Source organism: Hetaerina americana, unplaced genomic scaffold (assembly GCF_022747635.1).
Source record: "Hetaerina americana unplaced genomic scaffold, ioHetAmer1.1.p SCAF_25, whole genome shotgun sequence".
Lineage (NCBI taxonomy): Eukaryota > Metazoa > Arthropoda > Insecta > Odonata > Calopterygidae > Hetaerina > Hetaerina americana.
The window spans coordinates 525431-550817 of record NW_027286819.1 but is presented as its reverse complement, the minus strand read 5'-3'; the positions used below and the strand labels follow the sequence as shown (position 1 = coordinate 550817).

Below are 25387 nucleotides of genomic sequence, written 5' to 3'. Positions count from 1 at the left end.
AGATGGAAAAAATTGAGATTCGAGCAGTGTGATTAAATACTTCTGCTCCTTCATATTCAACTGCTGCTAAGTGGATAAGCGAGTTTAAGTTGGGTCGGGATAGCTTAGGCGATCATCCGCGTAGTGGTCGGTCAAAATGTGCCAGTGCCACCCCAGAAACTATTGCCAAAGTGCATGAAATTGCGACATTGCGGCATTGCGAGAAATTGCTGAGGTTGTAGGGATGCCATCTGAAAGGGCATATCGCATTTTAACGGTGGAATTGGATACAATAAAATAATCTGCTAAATAGGTGCTACGACTCTTAAGGCAGGATCACAAACGCATCAAAATGGAAATTTCCGAGCAATGTTTTTTGTAGCAGACTCAAGTTTCATCTGTGGCCACAAGCCGACAGCGTTGGCTTGTGACCACAGATGACACTTGGGTCTGCTACTAAACCACAACAGACAAAATAGCAGTCAAAGCATTGGAAACACGGTGATTCACAACCACCGAAGAAAGCAAAGGCAATACGGTCAGCCGGAAAGGCGATGGCTTCAGTTTTCTGGGAAGCGAAGGGGATTCTGCTGATTGATTTTCTTCCCATTGGTCAAACAATTCCTCGACAATACTGCGCTAACCTCCTGGACCAACTACATAAAAAGATACACGGAAAAAGGCCAGGTTAGGCAAGGGAGAAAGTCATTTTTCGTCGAGACAATGCACGCCCACACACAAGTGTCATTGCCATGGCAAAAACACACGAACTAAGGTACGAATTGTCGCCACGCCCGCCTTATTCGCCTGATTTGGCTCAGTCAGATTTCCATCCCTTCCCCAAACTCAAAAGTTTCCTCTGGTGGGCGGAGATTCTCTTCAAACAAATACAGCCGAAGTAGATGAGTATTTTTTAGGGGCTGAAGGAATCTAATTTTCGAGATGGGATCAAGACACTGAAACATCGCTGGACCAAGTGCATTAATGTACAGGGAGACTTCATTGAAATATAAAAAAGTTTCAATGAGTCAAGTAGTTTATATCTATTCCAATCTAAGAACATTTTCAAATTACCCTCGTAAGTTCACTCTAAATGTCGGCTCTTAATCGAATGCGAGAACTCAATTTGTGATTGCCGCGAGCTCGAACGAATCCTCCAGTCGTTCGCGATGACTCGTCTTCCAAGTTCAGCCAATCAGCAATTGCTTCATTTTTCATCCGTCGACCAATAAGAACACTAGGTCTTTTAGTTGATATGTTGTTTTTAACCAACGGAGGAGACGCAACATTATGTCGTTTACTCGATGCTCGAAATTGATTTAGACTCCTAAGATGTATTGAGTTTTTTTCTTGTTGTCTTTTGGGCCCTTCTTGTGAACTGATTACCCTGTTTACGCGGGTGTTGTTGCACTTTTCGGTCACTCGTGGCGCTCGACAAGGAGCCAGGATCGCACGTGATTGGAGGAGTTGAGTCAACATGCTTGCTTCGTCGAGAAGGGAATCGAAAAAGTGATCCCCTTCCCCGATCGCTGCCGCCCTCCTCCTCCGTTGGCCGTGGGCGTACGTGATTGCGAGGCGATCCAACTTTCACTCGTCCCCCGGGCAGTTGTCCGGAGCCGAGGGGAAGGGGACCCCGGGCGTGGGTGGGACGGACTCCTTTCCTTCGTCGAGAGACCCCCCGGCCTTGGAGGAGGTAGCGCGGGCGGGCGCCGGCTGGGCGATTCCGCTGTATGTTCTTCGTCTATTGGCTCTCTCCTTCCCGCTGGGCCTTCTTCCCCTGGGACACGCGCCGTTCCCGGATCGAGGGGCGGCAGTCGTCGGTCGCTCGCTTCACCCCTGACGTTGAAACACATCCCCACACAAAGCAATGACTATCAAAGGGCGATGGAAAAGGTTTTAATTAAGGGGAGATTTAAGTGTCACATATATTTTAGACGATGACCCCAACTCCTTAAATAGAGTTTTAACATTTTTAAGGGAAACTGATCTAATGAGGCAACTTAAGTTTGATGTCTGTTACTTTTCAACGGTTTTTAAAAATATTAATGTATCTATTAAAATTGAATCGAGGTTTTAAACGTTTTGACAGTGGTGCAAAATTACCACAGCTGTCGATGCACCCTAAAAACCCCTAATACAAGTACTACTACTCCTCGAAGAGCGCGTATTCCTTCGTCTCGGTTGTTTCCATTGCGGTAATTATGAGTCCAGGTAGACCAGGTCAGTTTATGAATAATTCTCGACAGGAACTTAAAGTTTACATCCATCGGGAGTTTTTCATAACTGCGCTTTCCGCGTCAGTTCTCCTTTCGCTATATCCTCAATTAAGGGGGATCGGAATGGTACGGTGGCTGATGTACAGGCTTCCCACCGAGAGGGCCCAGGTTCGAATCCTGGAGGTTGCAGATATTCTTCAGTACTATTATCCCGATCCCTACCTTAGGTGCTTTGTGGAGAGTACGAGGTTGTGTGAGTATGACGTCCGTCGGATGGGAATTTAAGCTGTGGACCCATTGGCGTCTTTCGACAAGAGAGACGCCGGGTTTCTCTCTCCACCCTGCATCCTTTCCCAGCCGATCTTCTCTCCTAAATACTACCACTACTCCTATCCTCAGTTCAAATGTTTCTCAGTACTCGTTTGATGAATCCTAGTTCACTTGTTGTGAAAATGTTTCTTAGTCGCTTGCCAGGATGGATCCTGGAATGTCGATCACAATTGTTGGTTTCTCATGGTTCCCTGGATCTACAGGTGTGTGTGTCTGGCCGGTACCGTTTCTCTCTCCGTCTACGACAACGCAAGGTGGGCCTCGCAAGCCGGTTTTAAAGGGATCCCAGTCTAACGAGAAAGGCGGAACACGGATAGAAATCTGGGATATTTTTTTTGCGATTTTCGTAAAAAAATCGGAAAAAATGACATGCATTTTCAGAAGCCTTGGGTGAATTTGGCGGATCGGAAATTCATAACGAGAAAGGTTTTCTGAGTCAGAAATTATTTGGTAAAGGGTTTTAAACTTGGTATTAAAGAGGCAATCGCGTGTGGTAGAGGGGTCGCCAACCGACAACAGTGACGACTTCGGTGACCTGTCGGTGGTAGTCATGGAGAGGGAAAAGGGAAGGCAGTATGTGTGTGGCCTCTTGAACCTCATTTGAGTGGAATGTGACGATATGGAAATTTCAGACTTTGATTTAAAATAATATTTCCCGCCAGACACATGAAACTACACTCTCTATTATTTTCAATGTTCGTCGAAGGCTAGTCGTGTTTCTGGGCAATTAGTTCTTTGAGAAAAATTGGTAAATGAAATCCCGAAAATGGATGAGCAACTGGTTTTATGTCGTGCATTTCCTCATCTTCTTCGGCGAGGAATAAACTGATGTCGCTAGCTGTATTCGGAAATGGCATTCCTCGGGGTCAAACTTTTTAGAAGTGGTGGAGGAAGGAAGCGATGGGCGGAAATGTGGATGGGGGGTCGGGGGACTGGCTGGCTGGAGGAGTGGCTGGCTGGAGACTGGTCCACCCACGTACGCCATATGCGGGTCCACGTATACGGCAATCGGAGGGGTGGTCAATGTAGCCTCGCTCAAGTAATAGTTTGCTATGGAGAGGGCTGATCAATATTTATGTCGTATACTTTTTCGTCTGACTAGTTAGAAAATACTAATATAAAACTTTTATTATATTATTATGGAAGAATGGAGAAGATGAAATGGACCGAAAGGAAAACAAATGACGAGGTGCTGGGTTTGATGGGCGAAGAGAGGTTTGTTGAGAGAAATCCTATGGAGGCAGGAAAAATGGATGAAGGGCGTATTTATTGGCATTGGGATGCTGAAGACTGCAATACAGGGGAGAATGTTAGGCAAACGAGGAAAGGGCAGGAACGGGATAGTTATTGTTGGACGGGATGAAGGGAGGAATTAAGTTCACAGATATGAGGAAGGATTTGATGTAGAGTAGGTTGCTGGATTTTGCGTTTTGTTAGAGGTCTCAAAATATATATTTGGTAGTTGCGTCCATCCAAAAACCTACCTTAACCGGTAGATTACCTTATAATAATAATGTTATGTAATGTGGTACAAGTTTCATTGTTTTTACTTGAGTATTGCGTCAGCGGCGGTAATTTGAAACATGTTCAGTTCTCCGCATTGAAAACAGAAATGAACTCTCCGCGCAAAAACGACCCATACGCAGTTTCTCTGTTGCCATCTAGTGGGCGGCACTGGATGGAACGTGTTCAGTGTTTTTGTTAATGTTATCCGACGATCCTTCCTCGCAATGGCGGCAGCCGTGTCAATGTTTTCTTCCATCAAAGCTATTCCGTGTTGCCCATTTCGCAAAGCTACCTCGCGAAAATTAATTAGAAGTGTGTACCTCATCCTTCTTAATGGTTTATGTCAAACCCAACCCCATGCGTCATTTGCCTATTCTCCGGCGCGAGGAAGCACCTGCGTGAAAAGCGTTTTCCATCATCAGAAGCAGGCGAAAGCGAACTGGACATGTTTCAAATTGCAACGGCTGCTGCTCCCGCGTTACTTGAGCCAAATCAAATAAACTTTTGCCATAGTTAGACTACTAATTAAACTGATAATATAAAGTAAAAACAAATTGTTCACAGCAAGTCATGTAAATGGAAAAAAACGATAAACTCATCATTGAGCAGTCCTCACAGTTCGTGCGGAAAGACCCGTCTTTTTTGACGTCATTACAAAGAAAGTTATAATTTATTACTTCGCGCATCATATAATCCGTGTGTTATATAAATCATAAATATATAAAAAAAGAAGGTGGTGAGACTTTCAAGGAATAGAACATGGACAAGTTTAAACATTGGAATTTGGGGACCATAAATCAGATCAGGTAGAGAGCACTTCGCTTTTGTAGAAATTGGTTTGGATGAGAATGGATAAAACGGCGAGGGAATTAAGGGGAGACGCTTTCGCAGGAAGAGGATAGAGTCGGAAGATAAACGCCGTAATGATGCGAAATTGTTTTAAATGAAAATGTTAATACATAGCCAGGTTCCGTACGTATTTTTCGCATTTTGAAACGATCAGGAGGAGAGGATAGTTAGAGGGGTGATATAAGGGATTGAGGTAAGAAAAAACACACAGGAGTAAGAAAAACTGGGCGCAGAAGATTATACTCGTATAGAGCGACTTCGAGATGCTGATGAGACGTGTGATACAGCATAGTGCGGAATGGCGCATAAAGGTGACGGAGGGATGGACCAGGGATGCTGGACGGAATGAATAGACAGATCAGGGAATATGTGGAGTTACGAAAGTTTATCGGCAATGGGGTTTGGAATTGGAGCGATGCCGGGGTGCACGTAGAAAACCCAACATGATCGATTGGCTCCTATTCAGAAATGAAAATGCACAAATGGCAGCGGCTGGTGGCGTCCATCGCCTTGTGATGCCTCATCTCCTCTGCTTAGATGATAAGGTCCGCTTACCCTAAGCTCGGACGCGAACAGGAGTCCTTGGATCTTCTTGAAGTGATTCCAGGGACCCTTGGAATGTATCTTATCGGGGAGATGCTCAATGCGTATCGCCGGACCAGGAGTTGCGTGCCGGACCCTGGAAAGAAAGAAGAGAGACGTGTATGAGTATTATGGAGCACCGCTTCGATCATTCCTCAGTTTGCCTCGGAGTCGAAGCGGGAGGAGTCATCCGCGGTGATAGTTGAGCGTGGCTGTTTGGCCTCGGTCGGGTTGTCAATTTTTCCCCGCGCCAACCCGAACCCAACTGGAGGGAACGCGTGCCTGTCCCCCGGAGGCATAACGGCCCGCATCCGAAGGCGGTTGTAGAGAGAGGGCGATGCCCTTTCCCGCAAAATACAGTTGAAACACTCTCATCGCCTTCTTTTTATTCTTGTGCGGTGGATTCGATTTCTCATTGTTGTGGCCGTGTTCAGGCGTTATCAAAAATCGCGGAGGCCCATGTTGCTTCCGGCATTGTGATTTCCGACTTTAACGAGGAAACCATCGGATTTAAGCTCCGGTCGGATGCGTCTTGTTCGCCCCCTGGCGCCTCCGCCCACCGCCACGTGACTCGGCATCGCCGCATTCACGTAGTGCATTGTGTCCGCTTTATTAACCTGGCATCCTTTCATTCCGTTTCTTCTCGGTTACAGTATCCGACATTTCTCAAATAGAATCACAGCGTAAATATTGAAGGCAGGCCAGATTAACGGTATGTTGTAGCTTGAAATGTTGGAGGCAAAGGTTTGGGAACACAACTTTCGTTAATTTTTCATCGCTCTAAGGAAACAGATCAGGTTTCAATCCCAGCGGGCCGCTGCGTTATTTATTGCCCCCTCCGCCCCCCCTCGCATTAATTTCTTTGCAGTGCTTAACAGTTGCTTGGCAGTGGCGGTTGTCGGGCATGGCGCTCGACCACTGGGATATCTGCATGGAAATGAATTGAGACAAAACGCCCTACCAAGCGCCCGAATGTTTAGACCCAATTAAGGCTATGCTGCTATTATATTATGGGATCCTCACGAAGTTGGATTGATTGCCGAATTGGATGGCGTGCAGCGTAGAGCTAAATTTGTAAAACGCTGCTATGATAAACTTAGTTGCGTATCCAAAATATTATTGGAGCTAGGAATCACTCACGGAGTGGCGATGAAATCTCTTGCATAGATCGGAAGGGCGTCTCTTCAGAGGAGATGTTGAAAATGTATTATTGACCCCTACGTGATACCGTAGGAGCGATCATGTCAGTAAAATGAGAGAGACATTAAGGGCAGAACGGATAGATTTATGTCATTTTTTCCCGCGAACGATAAGGGATCGGAATAACATTGTCCGACCGCGGCGGGGGTAAAAATATTCGGGTCAAAATTGGTCTGGTGTGTATTCACCCCCTGCCACACCCCCAGCGGTGACCTGAAGGGTACCAAAAAAATACGAAAACTATTATGTCACGTCTCCCTATTTTTGCTCGTTTCACTCCATTCTCTGCCATTTCCTTCCTCTAGTCCATAGCTCTGGATCGCTGATAGCACTCCTTTTTAATTAACATTTTCTGACCGCAGTAGGGTCATATTCGGGTCAAAATTAGTCCGGTGTGTATTCACCTCCTGCCACACACCCTAAAGGTGGATTGCAGGGTATTTAAATGTCTAAAAAATATTAATTTTGACGTGTGGTTTCCATCAATATGGAATATATCAACCCCCCTTCCGTCTCATCCATCTCTAAGAGTCCCCCCCCCAGGAGCCTGCTTCTTTAATGAGGAAGTCCATTGCAAAGTTCTCGAAGGATGCTCATAAGGAAGAAATCGGAAATATCCAGATGAAATCCCAGCGTGACGCATACTAGAGAGGAGTATTTGTCACATCTATTGATATTATTAGAATACTTTGTTTGGGTTCATTATCTCTCTTCATAAGTTCAGCACGAGGACTGAAAGCGACGAACAACTTTCGAGAACCCTTTGAGCCCGCCTTGCAGTAAAACTTTTCTTTCCAAATGCTTGGAGCGAAGAGGGCTCCTTTTTATGTCTGCCGTGAAGAATGTTCGTTTCCCGGAAACGAATGATTATTATCATTATAAAAGTGCAAAATCGGGAAAAAGTGAGCGAGTTCTTATTGCGATGCTTGAAGATGCAAGATACGAGGCCTCGATCTCTTGCCAGCGGCCGAGTGAAAGTGGAATGAATGCTACGGTCTTCGCGCTCGGCTTGAGGCGCGCCTCGAGTGGGGGCGCTGTTGAAGTATGGATGCGCCTGCGGAGGAACAAAGGGGGGGGGAGATGGGGACCGGGTTGAGGCTCTGAAGAAGACGGGTGTGTTTGCCGATCCGTCGTTTCCCGTGTGCAGGACTTGCATTGGCATCCTACCTCGCAAGCCGGCAGGGGGTCGTGTGGCGGGGGGTCAGCAGCCATCGAGGAAGCCGATGAATAGCTTAGCATTGGGTGCCATTTCTTTTCGGAATGTTCGAATCGTGTCGCGCGATCATTTCTGCTGTTGCGGACGCTGGGGAAAGGGAGAAATGGTTCCTTGCGTGTGTAGGTCGGACCGTTCACGCCAGTCAATTTCCCTTTTACTACTCCCTGCCTCGCCTACCAATGTGAATTATTCACTCTCTTTGTCAGGGTTAACTTTCAACCATTTGTACTGATCTAATTTTTTACGTCGTGCATGTCACTAATGCTTTCACTCTCACCCAGCCCAGCGTCCAAATGAAAACCTCCCGAAATATCCTATAAAACCAAAGCAAAGCAAAGCTACTCTTTGGTGAACTGGCAGTTTCCCAACGTTGTCAGGAGAATTGGCGGTCCTACTCTGGACTCTGGTGGATGTAATGGGTGAGCTATTGTCTAGCAGGGCTTGTTGACAAAATATCCTCGGGTGAATTATGTGGGCTTAACGAACTCGACTCCCATATCAATATTTCGATGAGTTGGCTGAATTGGAAGTGCCGCGGGAAGTGTTGATTGTGAAATGACTCCGGGAGAGGACGCCTCCGTCGAAGTAGAACTACGTCCACGCAATACCTGGCAATCTGCCGCTAGGGCGTGCGGCGGGGGCTGTTAGGTCACCAACCATGCATGCACAATCCCGATCATGTTACCTATGCACAAATACTAGTTTATTTGGTTTGGCAGTTAGTTTATATCATACACTCGAAAAATATTAATCACGCGAAAGAAAGCACTTACGTGCAATAATATTGAATAACAACTTACACAGATTCAAACCATGTCGTTGTACTGTTAAAAAAATGGTTCTATTAATTAAAAAGAGTAAAATGCAGAGAAGAACGTGTAGGATATGGACAAAATAGATAAACTGCCAATACTAATTATCTCCTACGTGATTGCTGTCATATCTTTTTTGATCTTTAATGGTTCGAAGAAAAAAACGACATTTTAATCCGTTCTATTATTAATCTTGCTGGTTTTACGTTGGTCATCTGATCCACCATAGTAAGTGGGGGCCGGAAATATGTCTTTAACATCTTCAGATAAATCGCCTGCCTCAAATTTACTTGGTAAATTTAAACTGTATTTTAACCTACGGTCAAGGAGTGGTTCCCATCGTAATTCTTTCGATAGTGTCGCGACAGTGCTACCTTGTTCATAACAACTTTTCACAAACCTAGCTGCTCGACGTTGAAACTCGATCTGGTTTCAAAATCAAACCTTCCTCGCGAGTACACAGCGCGATCAATTCTGTCGGAGATATCTTCGTAAAAAACATTTCCTTGGATGTAGAATTTGCAGGTAATTTAATACACAGGTCTCTGGTTGATTGGACTCTCTCGCGGCGACGAGGCCAAGTGGGCAGTTGTGGCGCGATGGTGCGAGGCGTCTCTCAATGAAACTGAACTGGAGATCCTCTTCTGCTTCGAGCTTTTACTTAGGCTTGAGTTGGGGAATATATGAATAAATCTTACTCACCCTCATCACGCTGAAGTCTACCATGATGTCCACATGCAATTCATTGGTTGAATCATCACTGCTATTTCTCATGACATAATTACGATGACAAATGTTTCACTATTGAGTATGGCCTCGCCTCTGGTGGTAAATTTTAAAGTAAGGTGTTCTTGAACGACTTCCTTTGATGCATTTTCGCGATTTCGAAACTGATATGTGGTGTATTGTTTTTCTACGCAAGTCACGCGCCGCATTCCCCCCGACGCGTGGCTTCTGTCGTGGGCATTCATTCACGTTCTCTCGCTAAATCTCTCTCTTTTTTCCCTTCCGCAGGTAAATGGGGCATTGCGGGTTCTGAGTGGAGTCTGGGAGAGCGGACGAGACGTGCGCCTGCGGGTCTTGAAACCTTTTCCTCACTGTTGTTATGGTTACTGTTTCTATCCAAGAGACGGAAATGGAAAAAATTGGCATTTTTTCTGTCGATTTCCCACGGCGAAAGCATTCCTTGATTTCGCTTGCCGAAATCGTGCGCTTGTTTCTAGTGAAGTTGAATTTCAGTCATTTCCGCGTTACGATTAGCTTTTCTGATCCCTTTGCTTGGATTCCAACGCGAGGAAGACATGGCTGATTGAAAAGAAGATATTTCGTAAGAATTAATGCGAAACTGTTTATGCACAGTCGCATATGCCTGGTGCCATATTGCATGCTGTCTGAACTACCCGATGACATCCAAATGAACCCAACGGCCTTGGCGTGGTGAAGGGACTTGCGCCTTCTAAATACCCCTGGACCGGAGGGGCAATGATAAATGCTCCCGGAAGGTTAAGCAAGAGCCGGACGAAAGGTAGCCCTGGCGGCGTCCGTTTCTTAGAGGGAGGGCTGCAAATGCGTCTTGACCCCAGTGGGGCGACCATTTGAGTGGCGATGCCTCACGTTTCAAAACACGCTTTAAGGGAGGCAACGGGAAACTCTTTTATTTATTCACCCCATAATAATACGTGTGTAGGAAAACACAAGAGATGATGATGAATCCTGGCAACTGCGGGATTGGTTAGTCGTTTATCCGGTGCCGGAGGAGGAAGGCCCTTCAGCGGACGAAGCCTTCGCTCTGCTGAATCGACAGCGCCTGAATTGAAGAATAGCTTGGTCCTTCGGCTTCCGCAGCGGTTTTCGGTAGAATTTCTATCCGTTTTTCCGAGTTTTGTTCGGCATTCTCGACAACAGTTTCGAGCTGAAAACGCCGCTTGTGGCACCACCGACGGCCGCCTACTCCATTCGTGTTTTTGGGCGTTTTTTTGATTTATATGGCCTCTTGTATTATACTGGAATGGTATATTTTCTCTCTATCACTGGTTTTTGTTTCGTCAGAAAGAATAATGCGGCCGGGATCACTTCAGGCGTGTTTCGCGATGGCGGAAATTTACAAATTGTAGTTTTTTGTTCCTCGTGACCGTCTATTGTTCCCTCCTTGGGCGGACTTACATAGCTCTGCATGTCCCTCCAATGTATGATTCACCTCATGATGATCTACATTACACTTAACGGCGGTCCTAAAATGGCTTACGTGATTCCTTTCGTTCGTTTTCCTTGTGTGCATAAGATAGTGGGATGTTCCTGACGTGGAATTGGGAACGACCTGCTTGTCTAATGCTTAGCCAAAGGGGGCGTGGTCCTTGCAGCCAGCTCGAATTACGATGTCCCCTGCCCTTGGAACGATTTGGGTATTTTTTTCACGAAAATGGAATGCGTTCTGAGCCTCATAAAAATCGGGTTTTCAGGTGCGGATGCATAGGATAATGCGAAATTTCCAAGTGGTCGATTCCACCTATTGAACTCTAGTATATGTAATATTAAAGAGGCAAAATTAGGTCGGACTGACAGACCTGAAGAAGGCCTCTGGGAAGACCGAAAGCTTAAACTTTCTGAAATGTGTGTCCATGTGTCCTTTCTGTAATGTGTGAAGACGGAACGAAGTAGATCACAAGGGTAAAAATGTTTCCTTGACAGTAACTTGAACCACGGATCTTCGATTGGCCGGACCGATGTTCCTACCGACGGAGCTATCGAGGTGACTTAATTAATGCATATATTTGGCGATGCACATTTACATGAAAACACTGACATAGATTTTTTAAACCCAGAAACACCACGAAAGAACACTCGCATATGTAGTTTTGACGTTTCAACGGCATGGCCGTCAAAGTCAGATTCTGTTGTTATGTTATATCGGCGTATATGTGCAATAATATTTTTTTTGTATATATATGCGTATATCTGTATGTATATGTACATATATGTGTGTGTGTATGTATATATATATATATATATATATATATATATATATATATATATATATATATATATATATAATATCTTCGAAATGGAACGCTCTTCGGCGACGCACAAATATGTAAAAACACAGATTTAGATTTTTAGAATATAGAAACACAAAGAAAGGACACTCACAATTTGTTATTTTCAAATAACAAATTGTGAGTGTCCTTTCTTTGTGTTTCTATATTCTAAAAATCTAAATCTGTGTTTTTACATATATATATGTATATAGTACAATACACGGTAACACACAATATAGAAACAAAAAAAAGAACACTCACACGTATTTTCATGATATTTCGACGGAAACAATCCGTCTTCATCTGAAGATATGGAAGTAATGACTGCTGGAATTGTTGAGGTGAGGGCTGCGAGAGAAAGGGAAGGGGGCCAGGGGAAGAGGAGAACGGGAGGCGAAGGCGGGGTGAGAGGAATGGTTGGGGAGAGGAAAGGGAGAGGGAGGGGGTGGAATTGACACAAAATCGGAAAATAGAACAACATGCTATCCGCAACTATTGCAACTTACGAGACCCAGGCTTCAACCTACAAAGTATTGATCAAGACCTCGCAAGTCAAAACAAAGGCCACGTACACCAAAACTCATTCGGAAAAACACAGTGTCCACCCCCCGATATGCTTTGCTTCCACAAAGTAACAATTTAAGGCCACTCCCATCAGTGAACGACATAGAGGCCCGGATGCTGATAGGCCATAAAGATGTAAGTGAGTGCCATTTCAAGAGTTTTTAATTCTATAGGGTTATCGGATGTGGGGAGGGACGTGGGATTCTGCAGGGGACAGGGGTTAGTTATCACCAACACTTGGTTTAGACACCACAAAAGACGCAGGTATAGGAAAATGTCAGGTGACTCAGAAAGGTATCAGCTAGATTATATCCTGGTTAGACACAAGTTTAGGACCAGTGTGATAAATTCGCACAGCTTCCCGGGAGCAGATGCGGACTCTGACCACAATTTAGTTGTTATGAAATTTAGCGTCCGTTTCAAAAAGATAAGGCAGGGGCGGCGGGTTAGAAAATGGAATGTAGAAGCATTAAATGGTATGAAAAGGAAGGAGTACCAACAGGCGGTAGAGGAAATCATGGAGGATGGTAAAGAGCTAAGTACTATCAAAGAAAAATGGGAAAGTATCAAGAAAGGGTTGTCCAAAGCCGTAAAAGACACTATTGGAACCGTTAATGCGAAAAGGAATAGGAAACCATGGATCACGGATGAGATGATTACAAAGATGGATGAGCGGAGAAAATAGAAGAATGTGAATACAGAGTTAGGCAAAATGAAGTACAAAGAATTAAACAATTAATTGATTCGGGCAACAAATAAAGCAAAAGCAACTTGGTGGAAGACGCAGTGGGAGGACATGGAAAGTCTGCAGAGGAAGGCTGGAATCGGTGCGCCTTGCAGCAAAGTAAAACTTTATCGGGAAGTAAGAAAGGGAGATCTATGCTAACAGTTAGAGATAAGGTGGGTAAGATAATAGTTGACACAGGTAAGATCCAAGAGAGATAGATGGGATATATAGAAGAACTGTATAGTAAAGAGCTTAGACCAACAAATATAGACATAGAAAAGGAACATGACGTAGAGGAAGATAGCTTAGGTCCAGGCATACTCGACGATGAGATAGAAGGGACATAAAGGGAGATGAAACTAAAGGCCGTGGGGGTGGATAACATTCCTTCGGAACTATGGAAATGTTTAGGCAAATGTGGGAGGAATAGGCTATATGGGCTGATTCGTAGTATTTATGAGGAAGGAATCTGGGCGGAAGACTTTGTGAGATCAGTTTTAGCTCCTATTCCGAAAAAGGTAAAGGCTACATCATGTGAGGACTACAGGACAGTCAGTTTGATATCCAACGCAGCTAAAGTTGTTCTCAGGATGATAAACAAAAGGATAGAGAGTAGGGAAAATGATTACTTAGGGGATTACATGTTCGGGTTTAGGAATGGGAGAGGTACGCGTGATGCCATTGCAGTAATGAGATTATTAATCGAGAGGAATATAGAACACAACCAGGAGGTATTTGCTTGTTTCGTAGATTTCGAAAAAGCGTTTGATAGAGTGAATTGGGAAACACTAATGAGTATATTGCAGAAAATAGGAATAGATTGGAGGGAAAGGAGGCTAATCCGACCCCTGTACATGTCTCACACTACTCGGGCGAGGGTGGGGAACGGGGAGTCCGGATGGGCAGTGTTAGGAAGAGGTGTAAGCCAGGGTTGCCCATTATCACCGTTGCTGTTCAGTCTGTATTCAGAGGAAATGATCAAAGAGGCATTCGAAGAACTGGAGGTAGGAATGAAAGTGGGTGGTAAATTCGTCAAATCAGTTAGGTTTGCTGATGACCAAGCTTTAGTTTGTCAGTCAGCCAAGGGGCTGCAAGCATTGCTTAGTGAATTGGAAATTCAGTGCGACTGGTATGGGATGAGAATCAATATTAATAAAACAAAGGTTATGGAATTTTCTAGGAAGAAAAAGGCTAAGCTAAACATTAAAATAGGAGGGGAAAAACTGGAGCAGGTAGAACAGTTTACGTAGCTCGGAAGTGTTTTGTACCAACACGGTCAAAGTAGTAGGGACGTAAGGAGAAGCATTGCGCTAGGCAAAGAGGCTTTCACAAGGAGGAGGGAGTTGATGAGAGGGACGTTGAGTGAGGATGTTAAGAAAAGACTCGTAAAAACTTTGATATGGAGTGTAGCTATGTACGGTGCGGAAACGTGGTCATTAAAGCAGGAGGGTAGGCGTAGACTTGAGGCTTTTGAAATGTGGGTGTGAAGAAGAATGGAGAAGGTGAAATTGACAGAGAAGAAATCAAATGAGGAAGTACTTGGTATGGTTGGCGAAGATAGGGGTTTGTTGGGAGAAATCCTATGGAGGCAGGAAAAGTGGATGAAGGGGGTGTTGACCGGCAGTGGGATGTTGAAGACTGTGATAGAGGGGAGAATGTTAGTCAAACGAGGAAAGGGAAGGAACAGGATAGGGATGTTGGACGGGATGAAGGGAGGAAGAAAGTACTCAGAGCTGGAGAGGGACCTTTTGTAGGGTAGGATACTGGATTTTGTTAGGAATCACAAAATATTTAATTAGCAGCTGTGTCCATCCATATACCTACCTTAACCGGTAGATTACCTGATGATAATATATACAGGGTCGCACCCTAAAGTGGTAGGACTGATTTTTTTACAAGAATTTTATTGACGATATACTTATATCGACTTAATAATCTTCAAAGTATGCTCCTTGAGCTGCTACACACTTAGTATAACGTTGATCCCATTCCCCGTACGCCCGCTGGAAATTTTCTTTAGGGATATCGTTGATGACCCTCGTCGAAGCCTCTTGAACGGCCTTTATCGAGTCAAAACGTCATTTCTTGAGCTGTCTTTTCATCAGGGGGAAGAAGAAGAAGTCCGGTGGTGCCAGATCGGGAGAATAGGGCGGGTGCGGCAACGTGGCAACGCCGTATTTGGCCAGGAGCTGTCTGACGACGAGCGCGCCATGGCACGGCGCGTTGTCATGATGAAGTACCCAGCAGTTTGCGATGGCCGGTCGGACTCTTTTCACGCGTTCTCGGAGGCGGGTGAGCACCTGCACGTAAAAGTTCGCATTCACAGTCTCCCCTGGTGGGACAAACTCCTTGTGAACCACTCCATGACTGTCGAAAAACACAATCAACATTGTTTTGAATTTTGATTTGCTCATGCAAGCGTTTTTTGAACGTGGGGACGCGGAAGTGTGCCATTCCGCGGATTGTCTTTTCGTTTCGGGGTCTTATTGAAAAACCCATGTTTCATCACCAGTTATCACATTGTTCAAACAATTTTCATCTCGCTGCAAATTGGCTAACACTTCTTCGGAAATGCGCACACGCGTTGCCTGTTGGTCGACACTCAGAATTTTCGGCATCATCTTGGCGCACACCTTGCGCATGGCCAAATCCTGTGAAATAATGCGTTGGACGTTGGATGCCGACAGACCCAAACAATGGTCTGCAATTTCTTCACTGGTTAAGCGTCGGTCTGTGTTCAGCAGTGTCCTCACTGTCCACATTCGTGTCGGTCCTTGCCGTCGACGGCCGTCCGGAGCGATGGTCGTCTTCAACGAGCTCCCTACCCTCTTTAAACAACTTGTGCCACTCTAATACTGTGGAACGGCTTAAGGCAGTGTCCCCATAAGCCTGCTTGATCATATCGAGGGTCTGAGTTGCCGTCTTCCCGAGTTTCGCACAAAACTTCACGGAATAACGTTGCTCTAAATTCAGATTCATTTTGTTTTTCGACGCGGACAAAAAACTTGCTTCACTAAAAACGGTGTCCTCACTCAACGACAGCCGGCAGGCGACTGAGGTTGGTGTCGGTCTGTTGCTAAGAGCCCCCTCCACCTTACCCTGCCGGGCAGACCCCCATCCACCGCTCCGTTCGCGCCAGAGAAAATCAGTCCTACCACTTTTGGGTGCGACTCTGTATAATGTAAAAGCGCAATGTGTATGTATGTGTTATTGTATACTCCGACACACGCACTTAAACCGAGTAGTACAGTGTGTAGCTGTGTGCGTGAACGAGGTCTTTTTTTTTCAAATTGCTTCCATGTTTGTCCTTTTTTACTACAACCGTGATTATTTCAATGAAGGGGGAACACCTTGCGCATTGCGCATACATTTTTTAACCATGTAAAAATATTTGTGATCACGATTTCCTATTTTTTGTATTTCTATGAGTTTTTACGTTGTGGTTTTCTGAATATTTATTTTCTCTGTCGTGTACTAAGCCGTTAACGTTCCCACATTCGGACGCCCGTGCGTAGCCTCGTGTTTTTTTGTAACCATGGCCCTCGGGGTTGGTGCGGAGGGGAGGTTGTGGCCAGAAGAAGGGACCCAGATCTTCAATGGACGCGACCCCACCTTTTGTATTTTTTTGCCTATGTTCACTCCTAGTATTTCCTGTCCCTCGTCTTCTTATTGGCTTTTGACTCTGGAATCTCATGAGGCATGTGAAGACTTTCATCTACTTCGCCCTAATCGCAATTTTAATAACTAATGCGCCATTTTTTATAAATATGATCCCATCATCGACTCACGCGGACTCTCATGAGCGCACGCAATTGCCTCTTTCACCAGGGGTATCCTCTTGTCATTGGAACGATGGCACGCACGCGACCTGTAATTCGTCCGGAATGAAATCAAAGCTGTTTCGAGCGCCCTTATTAATCCTCCATCCTCCTTTCGCTGTAATTGCATTCGCTTCGAAAATGACCTCGCGCACGACTTTAGATTTTGTTTCCTTCCCGTGCAATAATAATTTCCCGTCAGATACGCGTGGTATCCGACCTCTTTCCATTTATGAAAATGTTAGCGTTCGTCAACCGCCATGCGGGACGAGAATGTGTCTTGCGATTTTCATGATAGTTGGGCGAGATTTCTTGGAAGAAGTGTTGTTTGAATCTCGGGGCGGCAATTACCGGAAAATTATCGTAATCGTTTGTATTATACGTTTAGCGGCTATCTAATGGGAAAGGATTTGTTGGCAGAAGCGATGTGAAGGTAAGCGAACGTCAACTTTTCCGATCACATTCGCAGGCGACGAGTGAAGGGTATCTCCGGGCGAAGCGAGCGCCCTTCTTAAAATGGAGGAAGATTTATTTCGTTTGGAGAATCGGTATTTTTTCTAATTAGCATAATTCGAATGACTACTATTATTTTTCCTTGTATGGGTATGGATTGTGACAACTTCCTCTTGTTTTTGCCTAAATTATTTCTTTATCCATTTTTTCGTATGCACTTCCGATCTTCGTGCACTGCCCTTTCTTCTTTTATTTTTGCCTACCGAACTTTCTTCCCTTCCGTCATCCACGTGTCAACATCCCACCGCACCTGTCAATATTGCCTCCACCCGCCTCTTCTGCTTTACTCAATTCTCCCCGTCTTGACTCTCTTCGCCTCCCGTGCGCAAAACCCCGCCACGCCCACATCATCGCTAAATTCTTCAATCGACGGTCGTTCTCAAAGGCGAGGTTTCACATCCATGAAGCACTTTGAGCCTCGATATTATCTTTAGTTTTTTTAAATGTATACATAATCATGGAAATAACACCGAAATACGCATTAAAAATGTATGAATAGAGTTATAAACTCTTCCGGAAATTATGGAACTATCTCCCTACTGTGTTTTGAAACTTAAACTTGTATCGCACTGGCCTCACGTGTTATTATTTCAGCGGAAAAAGTCGTTTTGTGACTCGGCTGTAAGTCTGAGACGGCTTATCATCGTTCCATGAAGCACAAAATATCTCGACTGAAAATCAAAAGACAAGCGGTGATCAAGTGTTTTTAATGATCGTTATACGGTTCATCGAAGACTATTTCATGTATTTTCCCACTCATTCGATTAAAGCGTTAATTTTGTGCCTGTCTTAGATGGACTATCACACCTCAATATCCAATCGTCCTCACCTCTAAATGCAACATCATTTTTCCTACTCGGGTGCACTTTTCCCAATCACGAGACGTGCGCAGTAATTACTCTCCGCCTTTGAGAAATGGCGAGGTCTTTTGTGCAAACGCGATGGGATGCCCATCTTTCTTCTCGGCGGTTATTCTTCTCATTCGCTCCTCTCCCCCCGTGCCAAACGCCTTCGCCATCCTCCTCTGGTTGTCCCCTGTGCTTTCCCAGCGTCCTGCATCTAGCGAAGCCAAATGAACGCAGTGCGGCAGCGTTCTAATGGTGGAGTATTTTCATTTTTGTTTGTTATACATACAGTTGCATACGGATAGTTATTTTAATTTCATCATTATCACTTTATTATTACATAAAATATTAATTTCATTTGTGGTAGACACGGCGTTATCTGTAGACCTGTACAAGTACCGGTTGCCGGCTCTAGTGGCTGGAGGGTAACGTTCTCGCCTGCCAACCCTGAGGTCGTGGGTTCGATTCCCGCCCTAGTTGGTTTTACTCAACCTAAGGCTTGGGCGTTTGTACGTAATTGTCAAAGAAGTGACTCTCATTGCCTCATTCGTAGTAAAAGACGATGGATGAATAAAAGCATTGCTACACTTTTGAGCCGTGTATAACTCGACACCGACTGCCGCCCTCAATCTCAGTACTATCAATCTACATTCTTCGACTCCTCATTCCGTTTCCAACCCCTCGTTTCGTCCATCGCGCCTAATCCCTGCGTATGCTTTCCTCTTCCTCCCTTCCCCAACATTCTCCCATCTATGGCAGTCTTCAACGTTACTTCTCAATGTAACTTCCTGCATCCATTTTCCGTATCTTCTTCAATTTTCCAGGAGCCAGCCTTCCTCTTGCCATTTCCCCGACTTCTTTGGATTTTAATTCGGTCCATTTTACTCTCTCCATCTTCCTCGCTCAGCTCGCATCTCACGAAGGCCCCCCCCCGTCCGTCCTTACTCTCTTGCCTCCTCAAAGGCCAAGCTTTGAGGCTACACGAACGCACTCTTCTCAATATCAAAGTCCTCACTAATATCTCCTTTACTTCTTTCCGCGAGGCCCCTCGCATCACATATTAGCTGTTGGTAATAAAATATCTTTGCCCAATGCTATTTTTCCTTAATTACCCGTTTCAATTTGCTCATCTTCGTCTAAAACGCCTCCCATACTATACTCGGGACGCGAACTCTTCCGGTCGCCATACTCGTATTTCATTCCCCCATCCTTTAAAGTTTGTCTCAGCCCTCCTACTCTTCGAGGAACTCCTCGCATCCTTCTCTTATGGTCGACTCTCATTTCATAGATGCCACATTAAATGCCTAATCCATATGTTAAAGTGCAGAGTGTACATATACTATGTAACGCCTCGTGTGGAGACGAGGGTTCCCTGACCGGGTGACCTTCCTCTCCTTCCATTGCGTGCCGAGGGCACTTTCGGTCGCCTGCCCATCCGCCATTCCCCCTCAATCTCCTCTCTTAAGACCCCCCTACCCCCCGGGTGTGGGCCCGGTCAGTTGGTCAGCAGGGGGGTGCGGTTTGGTTCGACCGTGCGCTCGTCGCGTTGACCCCCCCCCCCCCGGTGTGTGTGCGGCGGCATCTGGGGCACCTGGGGGCAGGGGGCCGCCGCCTCGCTCACGACATCGGGGTGGGAAACCGCGAGGGGTTCCTTCTCTTCCCCTCTCCGAGCACTTCCTCCTTGACCTTATCGAGGGTGCATCTCGGTTGAATTTTTGCACGCAATGCTCGCCGACCAATGAAACACTCCTTCCTGTTAGCTTCTCTCGATGCCTCCGCAGCTGGGGCGTCACGTGACACACACACGAACGCGGTGGGGACTCGATGTAGGAAGGTTCACGAAAGCATTCGCTCAAAATGCAATCACTATTTGGAACGCTTTCCCCAGCAAAGTGAGACGGTCACCAGTTAAGTATTTATTTCAAAATTTGATTTTCGAGCATCTCTGGTTATCTCCGAATTGGATATTCCCTTGCTCAATCGGTTTTCCAGTTTGGCTGCGGATGTGTCGATGATGATTGTGGTCCAACGGTTCTCTCGCGTTGCAGCGAGTACATATAGCATTGACTTACTTTATAATTATACCTGTATAGTATTAAGGTATGCACTCAAGGGGAATAACTTCACCCCACATATGCTGCGCATTTCTCAAAAGCATGGAGAGTTGTATCGATGGGAATTCATAATAACCTTCCGTTTTTCTGTAATTATTCAATATAAATGTGGTATGTTTACCATGGACTTCAATGGGCGATACCGATGTCTTTGGTCGAAAACATCATTTCAAACATGCAGGAATAGCCCAGTTAGAGAGAGAATGGTTTTAGTTTTTCCGAAAGAATGTGTATCCGTGCCCTCGTTAACTCGGGAGATATTGTTGATTGATTTGTCAGTATATTCGAATATTTTTCCGGGATAGGGAAAATATGAAATGGAAATCTTGGCTCGAAAACGTTTGGGATTATCATTTAAAAGATGTAGAGGAAGCCGATAACTTATTTATGTCTGATAGGTTCAGTTTTAGAAAAATAAGGGGCACACGTGTTGCAATCATTTTGAAATTGTCCTTATACTGGAAGGGATTGAAAAATACAACCAAGATGTACGTTTGTGTCGAGTTTTTCCAGCAAGACTTTTGGTAGAATCAATTGTATGTAATTGATGAATGCATTGCAGAAGATAGGAGTGCACTCGTGGAATTGTTGTCTTGTCCCAAACCTGTACTTGAGTCAGTGGTGAATCGGGATATGCAGTGTTGGGCAGGGAGGTGAGGTCGCTTGTGTACGCATTGTCTCTCGGGCTTGCCAACTTTTACGCGATTGGAGGCAAGGATGGAAGTTGGCGAAGAACAGATTTGCGGATCATGTAGGTTCAGTTAAGCAGTTAGCAGCAGTACATTTCAAACATTGCTGTGTGAGTGATAGAATCAGTGTGATAGGTTTCGGAAAGCAATGAAAAGAATCGATGAAGGCGATGAGGTTCGCAGCAAATGGGAAGAGTGAGATGAAAATAAGAATTTTGAGAGCATAGACTAAATCAGACAGCGGAAATTTCACCTATTTCGTGAGTGCTTGACACGACACTGGACAAAGTAGTGTGTGGTAGAATTAAAAGGAGAGTTGCATTGGGAAAATAAGTTATTGGAAAGAGGAAGGAGTTGATGGCAACCTCGAATAAGTATTTAAAGGAGTGGGACTAGTGAAAACTTAAAAGGAGCCTCGTTCTGTGTGGTACCGAAATTTGGTCGTTGAGTCAAGAGGCCAATGAGAATAGTTTTGAGATTTGGGAGGTGTTATTGCGGGTGAGAAGATAGAGAACTCCCGAGGAAGGGCTTAGGGTTGGTCGGGGGGGGGGGAAGAGAGAGGGGGTTTTTCGTAGAGGAAGGGGAAGTGGATGCGGGGCGTAATGAATGGCAATGTTCGGAAAGTGAGGCAGAGGAAGGAAAACAAAATAGGTGGGTTTTACGGAACCAAATGCGGTGGAGAGTTGGGAAGGGGTTGAATAATGATTGCTTGTAATATACGTAGTGCGTAGAGTGTAAGGGTCTTTAGTCTTGGTTTCGGTGGGGTTTAGAAACAGCAGTCCCAGGTATTGCATTAATCAGAAACCCAGTCATACACCAGTTGACTATTACTATAAATATTTTTATTCCTTCTTTTCGTTTTACAAATAACTAATTTATTAGGTGATTTAACCCTTGTTTTGGATTGAGTCTTCCTCCAGCATGTGTAGAAAGATGCACCTAATTTCATAGATTTTAACTAAATATTTTTCCCTTTCCACTTCCATATCATCCCTCATCACTTACCTATCCCACCTGGTGCTTGCACCGCCTGCCACACACCTTTTTGGTGGATCTTGGGGTATTTATGTCGATGTCGAATAGTTGTTGTACATTGTGTGATAGAAAATGTTACGCTGCGAAGGAGCGTGTGGTTGAATGAAAGATAACACTGTTTCGATGTGATTCACATGAATCTGTAGAGATAGCAAATATTTTCAACTCCTGCTTTATGGATGTTTTTCGGGGAATAGAATCGAAAAATGAAAATAAGGCTTGCCTAAATAGATTAGAAACGGCAGAGAACTTCATCAGGGTAACAGGACAAAACAGCTCACTTCCCTCGACAAACGGTATCGAGGAGGAGTCGTGTTTGGTGAAACACTATAGAACATGAGAAAAAATAAGTCAGTGGGACCGGACAATATATCAATTGACGTTCTAAAACTGGGTGATACCGCAATAGCTTTGAACCCGAGTCAGCTATTCGAAGTAACTTTAAATAATTATGCATTGCCTAATGATTAGAAAAATGCAAATATTACACTAATTTTATAGAAAGGGGTTAAAACAATTATAGACCGGCAAGCATAACATCAGTCGTTTTCAAAATGATGGGAAAAAGAATCGCTGACTACATGCGGGAATGGTGGACAAAAGATAGATGGCTATTCAAACACCAACATGGGTTTAGAACGGATTACTCGTGTGAAACGCTGCTTTTGGGATTAAGCCAATATATCGGTGGCGTAATATAGTAGATGAATGAAAGAATGTTGATGCAGTAATTGTTGAGTTTCCGGCAGCTTTCGACCGAGTGTACCTCACGATAAATTATTGTTAAAGTTTGAGTCTGTACCTTTAGATTTACGGGTAGGGCAATGGATAAAAAATATTCTTAGAGGCAGAATTCAAAAAGTAAAAATAGGGGATGCATTTTCAAATGGGGCGAACGTTATAGCAGGAGTTCCACAAGGCAGTGCTATAGGGCCATTACTCTTCCCAATTTGCGTAAACGAGCTACCGAACAATTAAATTCCCAATATATAATTTTGTTTTCTCCCTGTGTGGGTCGTCCCTGTGCAGGAATGACTTTAGTAATTTCTTTTGCTTTGTTGACCCACCATGTAATGTCGTTTTGGTTACTCATTGCTGCCGGTGGAGTTGGGCCGGAGGGAGATGCGATCGAGGCTGTGTGACGGAAGCTGGGGGCTCCCTCGACGGCTGCGAGTGAAATCGCGCACCCATGCGGAGCCACGTGGTGCCCTTTCTGAATTTTGCCATCAACACCAGGAGTATTACAGTCCAGGGACATCGCCGAACACTTTGTCCAGACCGGCCGATTTCATTACGGTGCCGCGTGAATGATGCGATGTCCGTGGAGTTCGAGACGAGAAGCCCCGGGGAAACGTCTCGAATGCCGAGCTGCGGTATTCGCTCCTTCAATCGAGCAAAAGAGAGCGGAGCGGAGAAGCCTCGTTTCCTTTCGGGATCAAAGGAGCGTGGAGTGGGGTTTTTGACGATTATTTAGGTCCCTGGGGGGAGACAAGGCGAGAGGGGGGTCGTTTTGACTCAAAGTGTATAGCGTGTTCATGGAATCGGTGGATACACTTGAAGAAACGAAGTTTGGTGGGAAATATGTCCCTCTTAAAAACATCCACTCAAAAAACGAGAATAAAAATATAACCGAAAAGATATCGACCATTAAGGGGGGGCTGACTGATGGGTTATCATCGAGTCATTTAACCCAATGAACCGATTCAAATACGATGACGGTTGATTACATCAGCTGTTCTTACGCAGTCGTGAAGTGCATTGCTATTGCGTGTGTCTTTCTCAAGAGGGAAATAATTACGTCTTTTGGGACGTAAGACGAACTTTCCGTAGCCTTTAAAAATCGTTGTAATATTCCTTCGCATAAAACAAAAACAATCAAATATGACGACGCTCTTGTTCTCTTTGTGCCCGAAAAAGTATCGGACTTATTCCGTACAGTAATGCTATCACTATCAGATTTAAAATCTATGAAATTTGAGATGCACGGGCTCGCAAAATAAGAAATTAAAGGAAATTAAGTTTAACCTATTACGCCTATTTGATTTTCATTTGGATTGTTACTGACAACTTTTAGAATACATTCGAAAGTCGTTTGAATGAAATTTATGTTATAACCGAGGTCTTTATTTCAAAAGAAATATGATCTATGAGGTTTGATAAGTTTTCTCACATTTTACATATGCGTATTGGAGACAGTAAAACAATAAGCAGGAATATCCTGGGACATGAAGGCACTTAGAATCTAGAATAATCTTTGAATTCCTAAAAATACTATAAAACGTTGATGCAAATTTTTTCCTCGTCAAACTCATCAATGGATTTTTGGATGACATTTATCGAAGCTCAAAGTAGAAAAGTAAAAGGCTTAAAATGTAGGCTATCGCTTTATGGATCCGAAACCTGATCTTTGAGGAAGAAGAGGATTTGCGGAGCTTGGAGTATATTTTTGAGAATTGGGCGTGGAGAAGAACGGAGAAAATGAGTTGCGATTTGGGAAAGTGGTCGAAGGAGCGAGGTTGCTGGGAGTTGCTAAATTGGGGGGGGGGGGAATGTTGGGCAAGTGGGGAGGATGAGGAATAGGCTCCTTAGCGGACGGCGTGGTGCTAGCTTGGAAGTACGAAGGAGGAAAGGGATAATGTCAGGAGAGAGAGGAAGAAAAAGGAAGCAAAACGTAATGAAATTCGGGGACCATCAAAAATCTACCCTTGATGGATTACCTATAATTGAATCGGCCGCGTATGTTATCTCAAGCTTCCAAAATACATTTTAACACTCTTCTTAGTTAAATCGAGCTGCATTTCCCAATCCGATATTATTCGGATGAGGTAATAAAGGGTTCGGCGATGATGATATGCCATCCCCTCCGTCCCGTCCACCTCCCGTCAAACAATCCCGGGGTCGGAGGTGGGGTTTCAAGCGCTGGGGCTTGGGAGAGAGGGGGCACGGTGCGGGTGGGGGGGGGTTGTGAAGAGTGGAGATGAGGGGGATGAATCCAGAAAATGAGCGGAACGGAGCGGAGTTATGGTGGAAAATTGGTTTGCGAAAAAAATCGGGTTGGCAGGAAAACGCGAGAGGGCGATAACGAGTTTCCGTGGCATCCTAGCTGTCTTTTTTTTTTCAAAATGTCAATTTTTTTGCTTCTGTACGTTAAATTTATAATCTTTGTTGGCCGTGGGAGGAGAGTGGGGAAGTGTGTGGGTGTGGGAGCACGAAGCGGTCTGCTATTTTTTGTTCCGATGATTTTTCATTTTTTTCAGCGAAACTTTTTTTCCTCTTTGTTGCCCTCGTAAAGTTCATCCGGAATTAATTCAGGTCCGCGCGGCGATTTTGGCATTTCCTCACTTCAACGTTTGCCCT

The 25387-nt window shown here is 44.7% G+C and overlaps 2 protein-coding genes across 2 annotated transcripts in view; one reads left to right on the top strand and one right to left on the bottom strand.

Moving 5' to 3' along the window:
- LOC139689566 (unconventional myosin-Ie-like) overlaps positions 1–25387 on the top strand; it is a 516942-nt gene that overhangs the window by 76058 nt on the left and 415497 nt on the right. The window lies entirely within an intron of this gene.
- LOC139689584 (uncharacterized) overlaps positions 1–25387 on the bottom strand; it is a 173472-nt gene that overhangs the window by 66930 nt on the left and 81155 nt on the right. The window contains exon 2 of the mRNA XM_071586747.1: positions 5436–5559. The gene's annotated coding sequence lies outside the window, so the exon portion shown is untranslated. The remainder of the gene's footprint in view (positions 1–5435; positions 5560–25387) is intronic.